General features: G+C 44.8%; 1 protein-coding gene and 1 non-coding gene across 2 annotated transcripts in view; both read right to left on the bottom strand.

Moving 5' to 3' along the window:
• The window catches only part of DHX37 (DEAH-box helicase 37), a 1097190-nt gene that overhangs the window by 85848 nt on the left and 988391 nt on the right, over positions 1 to 22951 (bottom strand). The window lies entirely within an intron of this gene.
• Positions 1269 to 1340, bottom strand: TRNAE-CUC. Its single transcript has one exon. It is a non-coding gene; the product is annotated as a tRNA-Glu (tRNA).

Below are 22951 nucleotides of genomic sequence, written 5' to 3'. Positions count from 1 at the left end.
TGAGTTTTGCAAATTAGATTACATGATTTCTGATACTTTACAGATGACAACTTTTTAGTCTTATTACATTTGATTCAGTTTTTCTTTGAAAAGTTTAATAGATTATAGCACCATTTTCTTATTAACTAGAAACTACTGTCAGGAATTATACTGTGTTCTTTCTGTCTATCAATGTATTGATCTATCTATATTTTATTCCAAATTATGACTTCTTGAAATAAGTAGGTTTATGGGGTCAAAATACACACACACACACACACATATATATATATATATATATATATATATATATATATATATATATATATATATATATAAATACATTGTGTGTGGAAGTAGACTTTTATGATGGAAATGTTCTGAACTGGGCAGTTTTGTCATTATTGGTTCATACATTTTGTTTCATTGCCTACTGGAAAAATGTTAAAACAATAAATTTAAAATGTGCTCTAAGTCTAACAAGTGTGCTGTATTATACAACGAATATAAATTTAATAAATTTAGGAAGGTGCATCAAAGAACACATGTATGTTTCTTGTTTTATGTGCAAAGGGTCTATGATTTGAAAACAGGCCAAAGGTAATCTTTATCCACCACTGGCCAGATGCATTTTCTTTGGATGTGGTGTGGATTTCAATGCTGTTTCAATGAATGTGAGTTTCAAGGGCAGAGAAGTTTTAATGCTAAGTCTATTTTCATTGTGAGACAGTATTGCTTTGTTTAGCAGATGTCTATTAGTGTTTGTGCACTGCATTGTGCTATAAAATGTAAAAATAAAATCCAAATAATCATTGCAGTATGCACATCAGTGTTTATGGTAAATGGGGCAAAATACCCAGGTAATGGGACATTGAAATAGCTGCATGAGGACTCTGGTGCCATATTTTGGTTGTCTGTTTTTCAGTTTGCATTTGAAAGTTGGTATCCCACAATTCCACTGGAGTGGGTGGGGTTACATAATTATGTATGCATATTTATGTTAATCAGCGTACAGATTTGTACCTATTTTTCATGGGCCTTGTCCAGATTTTTGATGTTTCCAGGTTGAGAGGTATGGTAGTGAGTGATCTGTGCAACAAAATAAACCAAGTTATGTATAGCAGATTCTTCAGAGGTTCATAAATTATTACTAGGCTAACTGTTCTCGTGGACCATTTTAAGCTTAGCCAATTATTCTATGTGAGGATCGACCCCTACACCTTGTTTCTGTAAGGTCAACACCTTAACCACTACACCAACCAGACTCCATTTTAAAAAATCCACTGAAATTTCCTGACTGGGAATTGAACCCAGCTCGTGGCAGTGAGAGCACCAAATCCTAACCACTAGACTACCAGGGATCCCCTAATAGGTTCATAGATTACTACTAGGCTAACCGCCCTTGTCGGCCATTTTACGCCTAGCCAATTACCCCATGTGAGAATTAAATCCTGCACCTTGTGTTTGTAAGTTAAACATCTTAACCATTATACCAACCTCAAAATAAGCAACATGTCTTTGTCCCTTTGCAATGGAATCAAGATGAGTGTCTAAACATACATACTTCTTGCACTGGCCGGGAACTAAATCTAGGTCAGCTGCTTGGAAGGAAGCTATGCTCACCAATATACCACCAATGCTACTCATAAGAAGAAAAAAGAAGTTATGTACCTATCATAATGTTCCATATTAGTTGTCTTCATCTCGCCTTCTTTCTTGCTTGTTGGGATCGGAGCCGATCCTCGGCTCCGACTTGGCCATCTTCTATAGCTCGCGAGCTGTTTACTGGCTCGAAGCTACCCCTTATCCCATGATGCCCAGCGCTAGCTACCCAGATCTCGTTTGTAATAGCTAACCCCAGACATAGCCATAGAATCAACCTGTCCAAACAAACAGGTTGAGCAAACCTGTAATACTCTCACAGTCAGTAGAGGAAACAAACCAGAGAAAACTCAGCCAGTGAAACCAGAACTCCTCTCGGTCCAATAGGACAGGGGGACGGAGGGTGGGACGCAAGAAAGAAGGCGAGATGAAGACAACTAACATGGAACGTTAAGGTAGGTACATAACTTCTTTATGTTAAGTTGTCTATCTCGCCTTCATTTGTTGCTTATTGGGACAGCATCCCTAGCACCTACGATCCTGGGTGGCTCATTGGAACAGACTCTTCAGAACAGTGGAACCAAAGTTAAATCTACTCCTGGAGACCATGTCTAACTTGTAATGAGAAACAAAAGTATGAGGATTTGCCCACGTGGCAGAGGCACAGATAGAGTCCATGGGCAACCTAGCCTGGAAGGCTAGAGAGGTGGCCAAAGCCCTAGTAGAATGACCTTTCGGTTTGAAAGCCAACTCTTTGTTTCTTAGTTAATAGATGAAGGTAATAATGTGAGACAACCACCTGGACAGAGTCACTTTGGAAACTGGAAGACCCTGTTTGCCCCTAGCATAGGAAAGGAAAAGTTGTTCCGACTTTCTTATATCCTTCGTTCTATGCAGGTAAAAACGCAATTGTCTATGAACATCCAATTGGTGTAGTTTGTATTCTGCCATGTTGGTGTGGTTAGGGAAAAACACAGGGAGGTCTATAGATTGGTTTAGGTTATTCTCCGAGCAGATCTTCGTAAGGAAGGAGGGATTAGTTCTCTGCGCAACCCTGTCCTTATGAAAAACTAAGTACGGAGGACGAACACTCAGTGCCTGAAGTTCCGAGACATGTCTGGCTGAGGTAATAGCTACCAGAAAGAGAGTTTTCCAAGACAGGAACTTAATGGAGCAGGAAGCAGCTGGTTCAAAAGGGGGCATAATCAAGGAGGCTAGTACCAAATTAAGGTCCCAAGGAGGAGGGGGAATCTCTTACTGGGGGCCTAAGGAGAGCAGTCCCTCTGAGAAAGGCTTTACACAGCTTATGAGACATAATGTTTATATTAGAAAACCCAACATGAAAATTAGAGATGGCCGCTAGTTGAACCTGATTGTGGCAGAAGCGGACCCGGAATGGAAAAGCTCTGTTAGGAACTCCAAGATTTCGTGCACTGGGGCTGAAAAGGGATCTATGTTCCTAGCCACTGCCCAACAAGAGAAACATTTCCATTTGCTAGCATAAATCTTCCTAGTAGCGAATTTGTGAGAGGAGACAATCTCACGCACGGCTGGGAAATGCTGGGAAGTCTGGCTAAGGTTGGAATTGGATCAACCAAGCTGTGAGCTGGAGTGTTTGGGAGGGATTGATGCAGCTCTCCTGATTGATGAATCAGTAGGTCTGGAATAGCATCCAGAGTCCAGGGCTGCTCGATGAGGTAACGGTGCAGGAACGGAAACCATATCTGTCGAGGCCAGTAGGGGGCAATGAGAATCATTTTGCAACCCAACGGAAGAGCTTTCTGTATGAGTTTGGGTATAAGAGGGAACAGAGGGAAGGCATAAAGAAGTCCCTGAGGCCAATCGTGGACTAGAGTGTCTCTGGGAGGGTGACCGGGAAGCAATAAAAGGGAGAAGTAGTTGCTGCATTTGGTGTTGAAGGGGGTGGCAAACAGATCGCAGCAATGCTGTCCCCATTTGCAGAAGATCAGATCTGCAACTACCTGATTCAGAGACCACTCATGAGGCATGAGAATAGCTCTGCTTAGCCTGTCTGCTATGACACTGGACTTCCCAGGGATGTGGGTCGCAATCAGAAATCGTTGGGAAGAAATCGCCCACTGCTAGAGTCTGAGTGCTTCTCGACACAGGGGGTAGGACCCGGTTCCGCCCTGCTTGTTGATGTACCACACCACTGACATGTTGTCCATTTGAATTGCAATGGTCCCAGAAGGGAGAGAGTCCTCAAGGGCTTGCAACGCTAGAAGCATGGCTTTCATCTCCAAGACATTTATGTGCAGATGGTACTCGTGAGGCTGCCAAGTGCCTTGGACTGTCCTGCCCTGATAATGTCCCCCCCACCCTATCAGTGAGGCATCCGTGGTCACTGTGGCAACCGGAGGGGACTGAATGAAGGGTCTGCCCTGAGTCACTAGAGGGGAGACCATCCACCAGGAAAGGTGTCTTTTGCATGCTTCTGTAATCATGATCATATGAGACATGGGGAGCTGTTGGAAGGACCACTGTGTGAATAGAAGCCACTGAAGGATTCTCATGTGAAAATGGGCCAGAGGTATCAGAAGAATTGTCGCTGCCATAGAGCCTAGGGTTTGAAGGACATACCTGACTTGTACCCTTTTGCACTGCATGAGGAATTGAACCTGCTGGTGAATAGTGGACACCCTGTCCGAAGGTAGCTTTGCGTACATGCTCCTTGTGTCTAAGTCTGCTCCTATAAAAGTAATAGATGGACAGGGCAACAAGACAGATTTTTTTAAATTTATAGTAATGCCTAGCTGAGAGAAGATTGAAAATGTGTAATCCCTGGCTTGAAGAAGTTGATGCCTGGTAGTAGCAGTGAGGAGCCAATCGTCTAGATATGGAAACACCTGGAATCCTCAACACCTCAGGTGAGCTGTGACCACTGCCATACATTTGGTGAACACCCTGGGGGCTGTGGTGAGACCAAAGGGCAGAGCTCTGAACTGATAATGACTGGCTCCCAGCCGGAAGCGAAGGAACCTCCTGAAGCGTCTGTCCATCTTGATATGATAGTACGCATCCTGGAGATCTATGGAGCACAGCCAATTGTCCTGACCCAGAAAGGGTAGAATGGACTGTAGCTTGACCATCAGAAACTTTGTTCTTTGAACAGACTTGTTCAGTCTGCTGAGATCCAAAACAGGTCTCCAGTCCCCTGTCTTTTTTAGTACCCAAAAGAACCTTGAGTAAGTTCCGGATTCGTATCAGTCTGCCGGGACTTCCTAGATGGCTCTTTTTTCTAGCAGTTTTGAAACTTTTATAACTGCTTGGTCCCTCAGATTGGATGGAACATCTGGGGGGGACTTGCGTGACGGTAAAGGGGATTGAAAGAATGGGATTCTGTAACCTCCGGATATGATTGAATGTACCCATTTGTCTTGCGTTAGGTTTAGCCAGGCCTTTGAGTACATTGAAAGTCTTCCCCCGACTGCCTCCAGAGGCAGACAGTCGGGTAACACTTCAGGGATGTTGGAAGGGCTTGTCAGAAAAAGATTCTCTGCTGCCCTGATTCTGCGGACCCCCTCTGCCACGAGGGCGGCGTCCGTTGCTATTATTATTTCCTCCTCTGCCCCTGGATGAAAAATCACTACGTGTGTCAGGTGAAGCTCCTTGGGATTTGCAAAACCACATTTTCCCACTCTTCTGACCCTTGGCGTATGGTCTGGAAGGAGTGGAAAAACGGACTCCCACGGCAGGGAGAGTCTTGCCTTCCTGCTCACACCTAGTGAGAGTGTCTTTCACCTGTGGTCCAAAAAGAAAGGAACCGTCAAAGGGAGTGTTGGTGAATGACGCTCTAAAGGGTTCCGCAAAGTTACACAGCCGCATCCATGCATGTCTCCGAAGTGCCACACCTGTGCCTGCAGCTCTACTCGCACCATCGGCTGCGTAGGAAATGAGCCTCATGGAGGAGTTGACTACTGAGTTAAGGGTTGCCAGCTGAGAAGCCACTTCAGCCTGAGCCCCTTCAGCTGATGGATCCTGAAGGGTATCTCCGAGCTCTTTCAGGAGATCCCTCTGAAGCCTGGTGAAATGGCATAAGTAGTTCAGTGACCTCATGGAGAAGGTCGCTGAAGCAAACATTCACTTCCCGTATCTGTCCATGGTCCTGGACTCCTTGTTAGGAGGATGGACAGACGAAGAAGTTTCCGCTAACTCCTTTTTAGTGGCTGCTGCTACCACCATGGCATCCACGGGAACACCCTTAGCAAGGAACTGCCTGTCTGGGGGAGCAGTGATAAACTTGCTTGGCCTCCTCGGGTTTGGTTCCACTGCATCCGGGGCCGAACCAAGCCCTTCCAGCCACCACTGACATTAGTGGATCGAAGGGCGGAGAAACCCAGGAGTTGGAGGGTTGGGGACCGAACACATCCAGGAATACGGATTCATCCTCGGTAGGGGCAAGGGTATTCCAGTTCCCCCTCTGTTTAAGCATTTCTAGTATGTCCGCAAAGGAAACATCTTCAGAGGGGGATCTCGGGGACCCTTCCTATTCATCCAAATCCGTATCCGAAGTGAAAGATTCGGGGGAGTCAATGTGCTTCCTCTTGCACTTCTTCTTCCGAGGGGGCTCCTCTGAATGATCAGGGGAGGCCTTGGAGGAAGAGGAAACACCCAATGGGGTGGTCTGGAGTGCTGGTTCCCCACGCTTGGGGTCTGGAGGAGGGACAGAGTTTGACGCAGGCACTACGGGGGACGGAGCCAGTGGGGTCGAAGGTGGAGCTGACTGGGAGGGCAGCACACTCCTCATGACATCGAAGGCGTCCCTGCCACGATGCAGAGAAGGCTCCGGCTCCGAAGAGACCGGAATCCTCCTCCGCACCAAGGGAGACGGCTCCGAGGCCGATGTAGGAGCCGATCTCACCTGCGCCGATGCTCCGAGAGGGAGAGTGGGGTCGGACAAGGGTCCGATGCCACTCGCCTCCTCAGAGCTGATGAGGGAGTCTCGGCGCCCAGATCCCTCGACGGAAGGCACCATCGATGGGATCGGAGCCGACGACGGATCCGAAGGAGAAATCGTAATCGGAGCCGACGGTTCCACGACTCGAACCCCAATAAACTCCGGCTCCGAGCTCAATGGAGTCAGAGGAGGAACATCAATAGAAATGGACGGAGCCGACACCTGATGAGAAGGGCTGGACAACATTTTGGTCAGTGCCTGCGACTTCAGCAACCTACTGACCACTCTCTCCACGTCGTGGTCTGAGAGCCTAGAGGACCGAGAAGAATGTGAAGATCTATGACTACAGTCACTCTGCAAAAGGGGAGACCGAGGAGCCGAATTAATGGAGTCTAGCGAAGGGGACCTTGGCCTTTTCTGGGTACTTGACGGCTCCGAGGGTACTAGTGGAGCCGACGAGGAAGCAGTCTCCTCGGTTCCACCCGGAACCAAAGAGGTAGTAGGCAAGGTCGGGGCCAATGACGGCTCCGAGCTAGGAGCCGACGATTTGGCCGGTGTAGAGGATTTTACTGGCTGAGCCTTGGCTGGCGAATCCTGAGGCTTGAGAAGGCCTCTCAAAATAAGTTTATTCTTGCGCTCCTGCAGAACACTTGGGCTAAATGCATGGCAGATAGAACAAGAGTCCTGCAGGTGCACTGCGCCTAGGCAATAGATGCAAGAAGTGTGCCCATCTGTCAGAGACATCTTCGGACAGCATGAGTCACACTTCTTGAATCCCGACACTTTAGATTCTTTAGACATACCCCGTCAAAAAGAGGAAATCACAACTCTAAATTACTTCAGCCAACAGGCCAGCGCACTAAAAATTAAAAACAGAACACTACTACAAAAAAAGCAGTATAAGATAGATTTTTTTTTTTTTTAAAAGAGACTAGGGAGCCTCTAACTCAAATGGCTACCTAACCAAAAGACTAAACACTACTACAGGGAGGGGGGAACTCTTCTAATTTAAACGAGTTCTAAGGGAGGGAAACAAAACTACTAGTTATCGCTATATAACAACAATTACCCTCAAAAAATCCCTAATCTGACAAAAAGCAGCAGATTATAAAGTTATACAAGCCTGAGCCAGTAACCATGAACCTCGCAGCTGAAGGGGCAAATGAGATCTGGGTAGCTAGCGCTGGGCATCATGGGATAAGGGGTAGCCTCGAGCCAGTAAACAGCTCTCGAGCTATAGAAGATGGCCGAGTCGGAGCCGAGGATCGGCTCCGATCCCAACAAGCAAGAAACGAAGGCGAGATAGACAACTTAACATTTATAGATGAAACATTCCTCATACCTTCACAATTAATCAGAACAAACTTTAACGTATAAGCCTTGCCGAATCAAAATTCTGTAATTCAAAGTGGCAGAAGTATACACTCTTTTCCCCATACCTATAATAATTTCCACATCCTTATCAGAAAGAGTGGGGTTGGAATTTACTAAGTGCTTAGCAGTAGTGGGATCAACTAGAGCTATAGCTGCTCGGTCAGGTTTGGCAGTAATGCATAAAAACTTAAAGAATGACGAACTTTACACATTCCAACTGTCTTTTTAGGGACAGCTGGCTGACTTATCAGGAAAATTGCAGGCAGTAATGCACACATCCTCTAAAGCAGGCAGAACAGGAGGGAATGTGTGTAGGATCTGGAAAATCCTTCTGTAAAAACTCATAGTATTTTCAGAGGAAATAAGAACCTCTGTGTACTCCCACTGAAAACACTGGAACATTCTAGCAGTAGTCTCAGAGAAAGAGAACCCCCCCCCCCCCCAGACAGAATCAGAACATGAGCTCTCTTCTAAGTCTGAATCAGACATTTGAGGAAAAAAACATGCATCTGTCCCTGCAACTTCCTGTTCAGATTCAGAAATTTGAATCTCTTCAGGAAAACATGTATCCCTCTTTTTTTTACCAAAAAATACTTCACAAGAAGGATCAATAGCCTGAATTAAACCCCCGAGTCAGACCCAATAAACTACTCCCATCCACAGAAACTTGAGGAGGAGCAGATACATGCTTGGTTTTCTGTTTCTTTTTGACAGGAAAAGTGGGTCCAACCACGTTACTAATGGCACCAGCTTCCACAGGGAAAAGCCTAACATTCTGACACAACAGGAAAACCTTCCCTGTTCTCAGTCCCAGAACCGTGCCCACTGAGGGCACCCAAAAGTGGCAGAGGACATGCCTAACCCCAGGTACATGGTGGCTGTAGGAGCTACACCAGTGGAATCCAGGGTAAAAGATAAGGAGGCTAAGGTACAACAAATGATCACAGCAGAGTCGCCCACCTGAGGCTGAGGCCAACTGCTAACCTGCTGTGGTTGTAAAGGCTGTTTGCTTAATGTTTTTCTTTTTCTGGCTAGAAGGCAGCCCGACCATGGGACAAATGATCTGTTTCATGGTCAAGCCAAAAATGGTGCATCCTTCCTTGGGAATACAAAGAATCAAATGTTAGTAAACACTACCAGTCTGCAAAAGTTACTTTTCTGACAGAAAAACACACTATACCAACTACACAAAAATAAAATAAATATAATTTCACCACAGAAAAAAATACTTTCAGTTACTTTATACCACTTTTAAACTGACAGGAAAATGAGTGCTCCGTTTAAAAACACATTAAAGTCTCACGACAATCTGTTAGAATACAACATTCCTAGCTTTAAAATAATTTTCTAGAAAAAGAAAGTTATAAAACAGCAATTCAAATAAGAGAATGGTAGTTTTTTTCCCCACAAAGGGAACTTGTATGCCCAGCAAAGGAACAGCACAAGCTGACCATTGATCCTCAAAAGGACCATACTCTTCTGCAACAGTAAAGCTGTGAAGGACTTTGCACCCAAACTTGCCCCTTAGTCAGCTCAGCTTGAGCTGCCTGACAGTTTGGGTGCATGGAAGCTGGTTGGCTGTTATATCCTTGGCAGAATATAACCCATATAGCTAAGGCTACTGCAACAGGGATCAATATGATGAACTGACATTCCATACTAAGTCATTATATAAGCACAGGTCCTCCAGTGCCAGAACTGAAGACATCTCTGAAGTGCCGATACTGAATGTTGCTCCCACACTAATGGTGTCTAATCAGAATCCATTAAAAGCTGATATTTCAGTGTTAACGCAGAAACACAGATTTTGCCTTCAGATGAAGACAGTAATGGAACTCAAAGCAGATATCACAGCAGCACTAATAAGAATGAAGGTATGTGTGGACATCCATGTAGCAGCCATGGATGGTTCTATAAGAATATCATCTCTCTAAACAGCCAGCAATGCACTGTTATGTTTAACGGGTGAGCTATCAGGCCAACAGAAAACTCCCTAATCCAACTGCATAACCTAATCACTAAATTTCTTTGTTCTGAAAGGTGTACTTTCATCAAGTGAAGAACAGATGCTAACCTTCCCCCACAGTCTAGCCTATCAAAAGGGGAATATTTCACAGACGACTAGTATTTAAGTCTATTTTTACACCTCTGAATAGAGGCCAGTGAAGTGTAAAAGCAATGTAATCAGCTGTGTGAGAAAAGTCAGATACATTCTCTGTAAAGAACTCAAAATAGAAAGAATACCTCTACTCGTCGTTGGGCAATATTGAAGATCTACCCCTTATTGCCTGGGACACTGTACTTAACTGTCACCTAAGATATGGAAAGAAGAGGGCATTCAAGAGCAGATATGGGCACACACCCACACATGACGCTGCAGCATGAAAAGTCTGCTGATGGGCTATGGAACTCTTATAAGGAGGGTTTGCAAAGGAAGAGGATTCTATTAGCAGATGAAAAATTACCCAGAACTTGAAAAAAGCCACTTCAGTATCTCCTGAGCCACAGTCATCAACCAGATTAAGTCCAGTAAATATAGAACATAGACAGGAAAACATAAAGAGGTTATTAACACAATCCCTGAGAGGTTAACTGGTGCTGTGGACAAGGAATGCGCTATCTGAAAGTATGCAAAAGACAGCAGTTTTGGAAACAAACCACTGACTCAGGGGAAAAAACTACTGTGATACTACAATGTCAAGCATAGGGAAAGTACAGATGTGTAAAATCTTACCATAACAGTAGATGCCCTTCTCTTCACTGTTGCAGCATTCTTCACCGAAGGGATCTCCTGCCAAAGATAACCCAACATCCAGTCAGTATACCAAAGGCTTTAGATCTTACAGGTGCCACACATCACATGTATGCTCCCTGCGTAGGGCATAAAGATGGCGTACGCATGCAAGTGCTTAGAAATGATTTGCTCCAGGAAGAACAAAACACCCCTAATGTCAAAGGAGAACATGCACATACAGAATAAAAAAGGGTTCAGAAGGGAAAGGAAGAGACAGCTCCCTGGCTAGGAGGGAAACAAAACACAGGGGCAGGAGCTATAATAGAAGGGGGAAAAAGGAAGGACCGAATACTGCAACAGTGAAGAGAAGGACATCTACTGTTAAGGAAAGATTTTACAAAACTGTACTACATCCTTCCATATCACTGTTGCAGTATTCTTCACTGAAGAGGGTTTACAAGAGCTAAAAAGAAGGCCGGGTTGGAGGAAGGCACAACAGAGCCCTCTATAAACTCATATTAGCCCTGGCAAAACCTGCCCTGGCCCTGGAAACAACACCCAATTTATAATGCTTAGTAAAAGTATGAGCAGAGGACCAAGTAGCAGCCTCAAGAATGGAACTGGTGTCCAGACTTTTGAAAAAAGGCACCAGAAGAGGCAACGGCCCTAGCAGAATGTGCCTTTTCAGACGAAGAAAGACGAAATGGCCTTCGGTGAAGAATGCTGCAACATTGAAGAGAAGGACATCTACTGTTATGGTAAGATTTTGCACATCTGTACTTTCACTACGCTTGACATTGTAGAGATCCAGGAGGAGATGGTTTGCTTGGAAACAGCCAAACCCAAAGTGCTGGGATGAGAGTCGTGGCTTAGTGGTCGGTCATACAGACTAGTGTTACCAGGGTCCTGGGTTCAAGACTGACAGTAAGAATTTATTTTTACACACTAAAGTGCGCTAGCCGATTTACAGCATTTATAGCATTTACTGTCTGTTTTTTTTCCTTGTCTCTGTAATAAAACAAAAAAATCTCTTGTTTTCCCGCCTTACTGAACTAGAGTAGTCCAGTTTCAGAGTTGCTGATCCCTGGGCTTTGTTTTTAGTTCCTGTTACTGATCCATTGCCTTATTAGGGAGGAGGGAAGTTTCTTTGCTTACCAGTGGGAGTGGGAAGCACTGAGCAGCCTTTCTGTCCGATTTGGTGAAGTTTCAGCCGGAAACTAGTAGTCCATTGGTCGTTTGGGCCAATTCCTAGCTCCTTTCAGCCCCTGCTATAAAACACGCTAAACACGCGTTTTCCAGCTTGTACCAACTCAGCACAGATCCTCGTGGTGGCCTGCAGAGTGATCCAAGCAGCAGAGAGCTAAAAGAGTGACTTTCTACCAGATATAAGTATTTTTGTGGCTTTCCCACTGTTATTAAGCTAGCGACTGCATTTCGCCTGTTTTACTGCTACTTTAAGTGATTTCTGCATTTTACACTTTTATTGCACTTTAAGTTACTAACTGTTGCAAATTGTTTCTGTAGGCTACACACTAAAGTCGCTAGCCGATTTACAGCATTTATAGCATTTACTGTCTGTTTTTTCCTTGTCTCTGTAATAAAACAAAAAATCTCTTGTTTTCCGCCTTACTGAACTAGAGTAGTCCAGTTTCAGAGTTGCTGATCCCTGGGCTTTGTTTTTAGTTCCTGTTACTGATCCATTGCCTTATTAGGGAGGAGGAAGTTTCTTTGCTTACCAGTGGGAGTGGGAAGCACTGAGCAGCCTTTCTGTCCGATTTGGTGAAGTTTCAGCCAGAAACTAGTAGTCCATTGGTCGTTTGGGCCAATTCCTAGCTCCTTTCAGCCCCTGCTATAAAACACGCTAAACACGTTTTCCAGCTTGTACCAACTCAGCACAGATCCTCGTGGTGGCCTGCAGAGTGATCCAAGCAGCAGAGAGCTAAAAGAGTGACTTTCTACCAGATATAAGTATTTTTGTGGCTTTCCCACTGTTATTTAAGCTAGCGACTGCATTTCGCCTGTTTTACTGCTACTTTAAGTGATTTCTGCATTTTACACTGTTTATTGCACTTTAAGTTACTAATTGTTGCAAATTGTTTCTGTAGGCTACACACTAAAGTGCTAGCCGATTTACAGCATTTATAGCATTTACTGTCTGTTTTTTCCTTGTCTCTGTAATAAAACAAAAAAAATCTCTTGTTTTCCTGCCTTACTGAACTAGAGTAGTCCAGTTTCAGAGTTGCTGATCCCTGGGCTTTGTTTTTAGTTCCTGTTACTGATTCATTGCCTTATTAGGGAGGAGGGAAGTTTCTTTGCTTACCAGTGGGAGTGGGAAGCACTGAGCAGCCTTTCTGTCCGATTTGGTGAAGTTTCAGCCAGAAACTAGTAGTCCATTGGTTGTTTTGGGCCAATTCCTAGCTCCTTTCAGCCCCCTGCTATAAAACACGCTAAACACGCGTTTTCCAGCTTGTACCAACTCAGCACAGATCCTCGTGGTGGCCTGCAGAGTGATCCAAGCAGCAGAGAGCTAAAAGTGTGACTTTCTACCAGATATAAGTATTTTTTGTGGCTTTCCCACTGTTATTTAAGCTAGCAACTGCATTTCGCCTGTTTTATTGCTACTTTAAGTGATTTCTGCATTTTACACTGTTTATTGCACTTTAAGTTACTAATTGTTGCAAATTGTTTCTGTAGGCTACACACTAAAGTGCGCTAGCCGATTTACAGCAATTACTGTCTGTTTTTCCTTGTCTCTGTAATAAAACAAAAAATCTCTTGTTTTCCGCCTTACTGAACTAGAGTAGTCCAGTTTCAGAGTTGCTGATCCCTGGGCTTTGTTTTTAGTTCCTGTTACTGATCCATTGCCTTATTAGGAAGGAGGGAAGTTTCTTTGCTTACCAGTGGGAGTGGGAAGCACTGAGCGCCTTTTGTCTGATTTGGTGAAGTTTCAGCCAGAAACTAGTAGTCCATTGGTCGCTTTGGGCCAATTCCTAGCTCCCTTCAGCCCCTGCTATAAAACACGCTTAACGCTGTAGAAGCCTATTTAGCGCCGAGTTACCACTGTTGCACACAAGAGCAGCGGTTAAACAAGGTTAAACTATTTGGGCCATCTAAATTCCACTCTTCCAATTTTCCCTTAAAACTACCTTCCTCGAGCTGTACTGCTGATCTAACCAGCATATCCTATAACTGAAAAGTTCATCTCTACTTGATTCCCAAGTAGACTATTCTCTATCTGTAAAGCCTAGCACTTACTCCTACAGTACTTGCACCTTGATAAAGCACTCTTATTATAGATAGTACCCCATCAGCCTAAAACCCACTTCCGGAGTCCTTTGAAAGTCTCTTTATCTACTACTTCTAGTATGTCGAGGATCAGTTGCTAGTGTCCTCTCCAGCTCAACTGGTGAACCTGGGAATATTGAGGCAATGTTACAACTGCCTCATGTACACAGACAATCCTCTCCTTCTCCCACAAAACACAAATACATGCGAGAGATGCAACTATACGGCCAAACTGGAGGCTGAGCTCTCTCAACATAGGACTGGCAAGACCAGACAGGAGGAGAAGGTAACCACACACAATACATACCCAGTCACACATGGTACCATCACAACTTCAAATCATACACATACTCACACAAAGACATACTCGGAGGCTCTGATCAAAAATTTACCAAAACAGCAGAGGCCACCAAAGCAGACACCCAAACAACTACCACCTCACGACCCAACACATGCAACACATAGACCACACAGTCAGAGTGTCAAACAGTCACAGCCCTTAAGGCCAAACAAAATGCCAGACACACTTGTCATTGGTGATTCCATAGTCAGACACACTGACGTCCCGCTCACCAGACTGAGTAAAGAGAAGGTCACAGTAAGCTGCCTGTCAGGTGCTAGAATCCGCCACATAACGCAAGCACTCAGGTCTCTCAACAGCAGGTACAAATACGACTCAGTCATTGTCCACGCTGGTGTCAACGACCTGAGACGTACCTCCTTGGACTACATGAAAAGGGACATCGAGGAGCTCTCTGATTATGTAGCCCAGGCAGGTATGACCCTGACCTTGAGCAGTATCCTACCTTCACCTAGAATGATGCCACAATACAGTGATAAGATGATCAGCTTTAATAATTGGCTTAAATTCTGGTGTCATTCAAAGGGGATCTAATGTCTGTCTGCCTGGGATGACATGCTGGACAAGCCACGCTGTCGCAAGGGACGGCTTGCACCTGTCACCCCTGGGCTTCCGGATATTGGCAAAGGCTCTTGCCAACCCATAGTGCCTTTTTTAGGCAAGGCTCAAATTCTAAACCTACCACCCTAGAACACCAAAAAGGAAAAACTAAGGGTAATGCTGCTCAATGCCAGAAGTCTCAATCTCAAGATGCACGCACTCGAGGCCCTTCTCAATATGGAGAACATCGATGTCTGTGCTGTGACAGAAACCTGGTTCAAGGCTCCTGAGAGCACCCCAGCACTAACAGGTTTCACCTCATATCATGCGTTCCGCCCCAAAATCCGGACAACACCAAGAAAGGAGGGGTGTCCATATTCATAAAGGACACCCACACCTCAAGGTTGGTGGCAACGCATGATGCATCGGAGACCATCCAGGTGCAATTAACCATAGGCAAGACTGCTCTGCAATTTGTAGCATGTTACAGGCCACCCTCTCAAACTCAGGAACCTCACATGGCCTTCCTGAAAACATTGGAGGATAAATGTATCTCCAAACACCATCATACTAGGTGACTTTAACTACCCTAATATAGACTGGGAACACTACTCAAGCCTGAACACTCTAACCCAAAGATTCCTGGAGTTCATAAACTCAAATGCCATGGAACAACTAGTCACCATCCCCACAAGAGGAGAAAACATACTTGATCTCATCATCACGAACATGGGATCAAAATGTTCAACACCGAAGTATACCCCTCACTGGTGAGATCAGATCATAAACTAATCTCGCTGTATGTCCTCATTCTCTCCCCCCCCTAAAACAAAAAGATCACAATGAAAAACTTCTCCAAAGCCGATTTCACACTTCTAAAACTAGTGTGGTCTCCTTTAAGGCCCCTGAGCCAGTGGTAAACATTACTCAAACCGCTGAATCACTTACAAATGCCTTCTACCAGCACCTACAGGACTGCATGGATCAGGCAATCCCAAACAAAACTAAGACTCTCTGTACCAAAGGCAAGCGTCCAGTCTGGTGGACCCCAGCCATAAACAAGCTCTACAACAAAAGGAGGAAGCTACTACAAGATAGAGCAAAATCCTTGAAAGGTAAGACACCTTTGATCATTATAAGTAAAAAACTAAGAGCTCTCATAAAATCATCCAAGGCAAATTTTGAGAGAAAAATCGCCAAGGACTCTAAAGAGAATCATAAGGCCTTCTTTAGCTATGTTAGAAACCTAGGAGGAAACTCCCAGATATGCTCAGAATTAGTTCAAAATGATGTGAAAATTACTGAACCTACACACATTGCCAACATACTGGCTGACAGGTTCAGTGCAAACTTCTCCCTCCCTGCCCCCCAAAAGGAGAGATATCTATTCCAGAGGATTGTAGCCCCCAAACATCTCCAACGCCCAGGTGAGAACTGCCCTCACTAAGGCAAAAAACACAGCATCCATGGGACCGGATGGTGTCCCCGGCTGTGTGCTTCATGAACTCAATGAGGAATTAAACCCACAGTTAGGACAGCTGTTTAATCTTAGCCTCACCTCAGGATACGAACCCAAGGAGTGGCGACGCGACTGTGGTCCCACTTCATAAGGGCGGTGCCTCCACAGACCCTGGAAATTACCGCCCCATTAGCTTGACAAGCCTTATCTGCAAAGCCATGGAGAGGATCATAATGGAACTCATAAATAAAGACATAGGGAACTTGCAGACTTTGGATCCAACTCAGTTTGGCTTTGTCAAAGGCAGATCCTGCCTCTTAAACTTGGTTGACTTTTTCGAGACAGTCACCAAGGCCATTGATGAGGGAAAGGCAGTCCATACAGCCTACCTCGACCTGGCAAAGGCCTTCGACACAATACCCCACTCAGGTATCATCGAAAAACTCATCAGCTTGAATGTAAACCCATACATCACAAGATGGGTTGCAAACTGGCTAAGTGACAGAACCCACAGGGTCAGAGTTGCTGGAGCCATGTCAGACTCAAAGCCTGTCACAAGTGGTGTCCCACAGGGCTCAGTCCTGGGTCCACTCTTGTTCGGCATCTACTTTTCTGAAGTACAAGCAAACACAGGAGGGTTATGGCTGACAAAGTTTGCAGATGACTGCAAACTGGGCGCCATAGTCGAAAACACATCTGACACAGATATCCTCCAGAAGGGCCTCACAGAAATGGATAACTGGTGCCAGAGCCATGGCCTGAAGTTAAACGCCAAAATGCATAGTCATACCCTTTGGGAAAAACAAGGCTACTAGCTACCATATAGGTGGCAATCCACTGAGCACAGAAAAGTCATCAGAGATCTGGGGACCCAGGTTGACAGCAGCCTTCGCTTGACACTCATGTTGCTAAAGTAGTTAGGAAAACCTTCTATATCACCCACCTGATCATGAAGGGATTCACATCTAGATCAAGGGAGGTCATCGTCCCCTGTACTCATCACTTATTAGACCTATGATTGAGTACAATGCCCGTTCGGAATGTATCTGACCAGACACCTGCTGCAGCTTGAAAGGCCCCAAAAGTTCCTCACCAAAAGGATAAAGGGTCTCAAAAATATGTCTTATGCTGCCCGACTGAAAGAACTCCAGCTCTATTCAGTCTCATACCGCTTGCTCAGAGGTGACCTGTGCCTGACATATAAGGCCATGTCAAACCCAGATTTGATGAATATGCTTCACCTCAAAAATCTAGATCCCTCAGAACCACAAGGGCGGAGATTTAAACCTTGACACGGTTATAAATAGAACGTGCTGGAGGGACAGATTCATCACCCAGAGACTCCCTATGCTGTGGAACAAAATCCCGGTACATGTGAGGCAGAGCACCTCTCTGGTCTTGTTCAAGAGGAATCTTGACCAATGGATGGGAGATTGCAGATATACCCCAGGGATTACTTCAGCGTCACTGCTTGACAGAGGCACAGCAAAATGATAGGCATAGTTTTTATTCAAACTAAAGGGGTGGCGAAAGCCACATAACTATGGGCTAGGCTTATAAATGCCCTTGGGCAGATAGCCTAGTATGAACCTATGAACCTATGAACCTAAAAGAAACAAAGTTGCTCAGACCTGCGAATAACCTTTGTTTTATCCAAATGATATCTATGCAGGTCCAAGGTGTGAAGAACCTTCCCACTGGCAGACTGCATAGAAGGAAAAAAGGAAATAAGTTGAATAGACTGATTAAGGGATGACTCATTAACCACCTTGGGCACAGAAGACTGATTAGTAGGAAGAGGCACCCTGTCTCCTCGAAAGAATTAAAAAGAAGGAATTGCCACAAGAGTCTGAAGTTCAGACACTCTCTTGACAGAAGTAAGAGTGAAAAGCAGAACAATCTATCAAGTACAAAGTTGTAATGAAGCTGAACTAGCAGAGGTTCAAAAGGAGACAGAGTCAATTTTTCAAGTACAAAACCGAGGTCCCAAGAAAGTGGAATAGGCTTTCTTGGAGGCCGACTATGAAGGGCCCCTTTAAGAAATTGCTTGACTTTAAACTAAGAGGCCAAAGGGGGTTCAAGAGCAGACAAGAATAGATTGCTGACAGGTGAGCTTTCACTGAAGAGTATGTTAGGCCAGCACGAAGCAGATCACAGAAATAACAGACAGCCAAGGGAACCCCACTGAAAAGGGATCCTGATGGTGAGACAGGCACCAAACAGAAAATATTTTCCATTCAGACTTGTATGATTTTCTGGTAGAGGGTTTCCTAGCCTCCTGCAAAACCTGAAGCATGTTCTCACAAAACAGGTGCCTAAAGGGGATCAAAACCCTACCATCCCCAGCATCATTTGAAGAGTGGACAGGTGAGAATGGATAAGATATCCCTTGTTTTGTGTGAGAAGACCCACCCAAGCGAGGTAATCTGTGGTGACTGCCCCTGGCCAGATGAAAAAGAAGGGGGAACCAGTGCTGTTTATGCCAAAAGGGAGTCACCAACAAGATACTGTAGAAAGGGGAGGAAAAGCATCCAGAAAAATTCTCTTCCAAGGGAAAGACAGGGCGTCCACTTTCCAAGTCAGAAGACTTGGTATTTCTCAAACAGAATAGAGAAAGTTGGCAAAGCAACAAAACAGGCAGGTAGAAACATCAAACTGGAAGCTGATGAAAACAACGAAAAAACAGGATCCAAACACCAAATTTATTAAAACCTCTAGTGCCTTGGCAAGAGCCTTCAAAGGAGAATACAAAACACATCCAGATACTCAAATTTAAATAGTAACATCAATTAACTGACAATTACACAATTAAATCTTAATTATATTAAATTAAAACTTTCCAATTGCACTCATGGTGTAGCGTTGTTGCCTCACAGCAAGAGGTTCTCCCATTCGATTCTCGGCTGGAGCACCTTCTGTGTGGAGTCTGCATGTCCTCCCCACGGTCGAGTGGCGTTCGAAACACATGCACAGAATGGGCGTGCCTTCGTTGAAAGTTGGGCGCCGAGCTGGCACCTCGGCACCCTTAAAAATCTACTGCCAATCATTAGCAGACCGGAGTTCCGCTGTGGCGACCCCTAACCGGGAAAAGCCGAAAGAAGAACAATTGCACTCAACATTAATACCAGTAGGGCTCAGTGTCCCATACTTCAATATAAATATAGTTTCCTTATACAAAAGTCTTTCCTTTACATCAAGATTAATGGAGAAAGTTGGAGGCAAAAAGATCTAGCTGAGGAATACCCAGCCAATGAACTATGTCCAGAAATACAGCTCTGTGAAGCATGCATTGATGAGCCTGTGCTTTGGACCTGCTCAAAGAGTCTGCCACTAGATTATACTCTGAAGGAATATAAACCACTTGAAGAGTTATCTGATAACCAGATTCAAAGCCTGAAGCTCTAGTCTGTAATGGAAACAAGACCTTATATCCCCCTGCTTGTTGATATACCACATCACGGTGGTATTGTCAGTGAAGATTTTCAGGAGGTTGGGAAGAAAAAAACAATGAAAAGCCTGCAGAGCCATAAGCAGTGCCCTCATCGACTTCAAGTTAATAGTCTGACCTCTGATTATGAGGCTAGAGACCCTAAAATTTCAAAGGTCCACAAGAAGGACTTTACCCGAGGTCACTGCTTATGGCTCTACAGACCCTGAAATTTCAAAGGTCCACAAGGACTTTACCCGAGGTCAGAGGCATCCATGAACATGTCTTAAGATGTAACTTGAACTTGAAAGGGTCATCCCAGATTGATAGAAATGTGCTGAATCCACCATTGGAGCTCAAGTTTGAGACAAGGAAGCAAAGGAACAGAGAACTCCAAGGGGTGGTAACGTTAAACCACATCAATATGAGGTACCATTGTAGTCTCCTCATATGGAGCCTGTCAAGAGGAAGCATTGGAATGGTGGAAGCCATAAAGCTCAGAACCCTGATAAATTTCCTGGCCATGATACACGACACAGGAAGAACAGACTGGAAAAAGGCTGTTAAGGACAGAACCTTGGGAGCAGGAAGAGCAAGCAGACATGGGAATGGTCTGAATCCTGCAACCGAGAAAAAATTGATCTTGGGAGGGTGTGAGGAAAGGACTGACTTTTTAAGATTGATGGTGAGCCCTGGACCTTGTAAAAGAAGAATGGTGAAGTGGACATCTTGAAGGACACTGCTAGGATAAAGAACCTGAATAAACAAATCATCTAGATAAGGGAAAATCTGTACCCCTTGTAGCCTGCAAAAAGCAGTGAGAGGAGTGAGCCATTTGGTGAATACCCTTGGAGCAGTAGAAATGCTAAAGGGCAAAGCGGAGAACTGAAAATGAGAAAAGAAACAATGTAAAAATTTCCTGAACAGAAGGTGAATGTAAATATGAAGACAGGCATCTTTGAGACTGAGACAGAACAAGACAGCCGGAGGAGAAGGAGAGGAAACAAAGTCTGAAAAGATAGCACCCTGAAAGAAGGGACTTTGAGGAAGGAGTTGAGTAGATAAAGGTCCGGATTTGGTCTCCAAGTCCCCACCTTCCAGGGAACCAAAAACATCCTGGAGTAAAAACCCCTTCCCACTTGGCTGGAATGGTGTCTAGATCCAAAAGAGACTGCAAAACCTTTGGGAAATGAGAAAGCTGGTCTGCAGGAGGCTGATGAATGCATGAAAAGGGGATGAACTTTCATTAGGGGTATGTCATGGTATGGAGGTTTCTTAGGGACAGGGTGCTGAGAGTCTGGAGCTACAGAGGCAGCAGAAAAGATATCCAAAAGAGCTGCCAAAACAGGAGGATCTGCAGACAGCTTAGGTGACTAATTTTAAAAGCTCATAGTATCTCGTTTAGATGTCAGAGGCCTGGGAGCAGTCCTATTTACAGTACTCCATCATGTGAGCAACAGTATCCCCAAGGAGAATATGGACTAAATGAATCTTCTTCCTCTGAGCCATAATCTAGAGTAGAAGAAATTTGAGGAGTATGCTATGGATCCCTCTCCAGAATCAATCCAGTTCCCTTGTTCTCTTAACAGGAGTGGAAGACCAGGGAGGAGCAGGGACTGAAACCCCTTGGGGGGACTACAACGCCATCAAGGCATTGAACAAGCCTTGGGAAATATCCTGCCATTCACGTTGGGGATCTTTAGCATAGGGGTAATATGCTTTGTCTTTTGTTTTGAATTAAGGTAGGCGTCTGCCTTAATGATCCTCGGTGGTTCAGTCCCTTGGCAAGATTCAACAGGAGTACCACAATCTCCTCCCGGACTATGATCTGAGGAATCCCCCTCAGCCCTTCTGAAATAATCAACCATGGTTCCTTCTCACAGTCTAGAGCAGACGTTTGAAAAGCCTCTGAGGACATGTGAAAACTCAGGTCCATGCCAGCCTCCAATGGGGTCACGGCAGAGGAATCTGGTGCAAGCACCGGATGGTCTTCAAGGCTTTCAGTTACTTCAAGACAGATGTCTGGTGGAGGTTGGACAGCAGCAGGACCAGGCCTAGACTTCTTGACCTTCTTCTTAGAAGACAGCTGTCCCCCAGAATGGGAGGATTCTGCCACAGCACCCAGAGTCAACAATTTAAGACTTTGTTTCTCTAGGTATACAGACAGAGATAAGTGACTACGAAGGGTCTTTGGGACAAACGCTTGACAGACAGAGCACTGTGCATGGTCGTGGGAAGCACCTAGGCAAAAAAGATACTGGTCGTGATGGTCTTAATGGGGAATCTGTCTCCTACACATTTTTCACTTCCTGGATGACACGAATACAAATAAATATAACAAATTTAGAGAAAATAAAGAAACCCCAACCGGACACTTATATAAAATGGCTTGGTAAACAGCACAGCAAAAGTTTAAGACCGATATTCCAATATGGCATTCAGACTGGCAGCAAAGAAGTTCTGAGTACGTGTGTGTGTGTGTGTGTGTGTGTGTGTGTGTGTGTGTATGTCACATTTCTGCCCTTTGCGGGCAGTTTGCATACGATGTATGGCACCTGTAAGATCTAAAGGCTTTGGTACATTGGGCTATCCTTGGCAGGGGATCCTGTCAGTAAAGAATATTGCAACAGTGATGTGGAAGGACATCAGTACTGCTCAGCTTATTTACTATGTATTGGGAATAATGGTACCATACTAGTAGATAATGCCATGACTGTAACACTAGTTATGGATGGGGAAAACACCCTCCACAGTGAATTCATATGGATTGCAAAGACCTGTTGGGAGTTTAAGGTGAAAAATTGAAAATGTGTGCACTCTTGACTGTCGACTCAACCAATGACTTAAATGTTAACAGCACTACACTCAGGAAAAATAGCAATAATATGCACAGGTCTATCGTGAAAGCTGCAAATGAATACTTCAGCCATTTAACTGGTTTTCAACCAGCGGCGCAGTGGTGCAGCGGTTAGTACTGTCGCCTTGCAGCAAGAGGTTCTCTGGTTTGATTCTTGGCCAGGGTGCCTTCTGTGTGGTGTTTGCATGTCCTCCCTGGGTTCATTTGGGTTTCCTCCCATATTCCAAAGGTATGCGCCTGGAGTGATTCTCCCTTGGCCACCACTGAAAATGGGCTCTGCCCCAGTCAGACCTTCCCAGCAAACAAATGTCAAATAAAAGAAATAAAAAAAATTGAGTTTGTTTTGCACATTGCCTAAAAGAATGGTTTGGCGAACTCCACGTCTTGCCACTTTGAGCATGTATGTAACATATAC

Source organism: Protopterus annectens, chromosome 4.part0, assembly GCF_019279795.1.
Source record: "Protopterus annectens isolate FY-2018-M chromosome 4.part0, PAN1.0, whole genome shotgun sequence".
In the NCBI taxonomy this organism is placed as follows: domain Eukaryota; kingdom Metazoa; phylum Chordata; order Ceratodontiformes; family Protopteridae; genus Protopterus; species Protopterus annectens.
The sequence above is the reverse complement of the archived record's forward strand: the minus strand, read 5'-3'. Positions and strand labels throughout refer to the sequence as shown.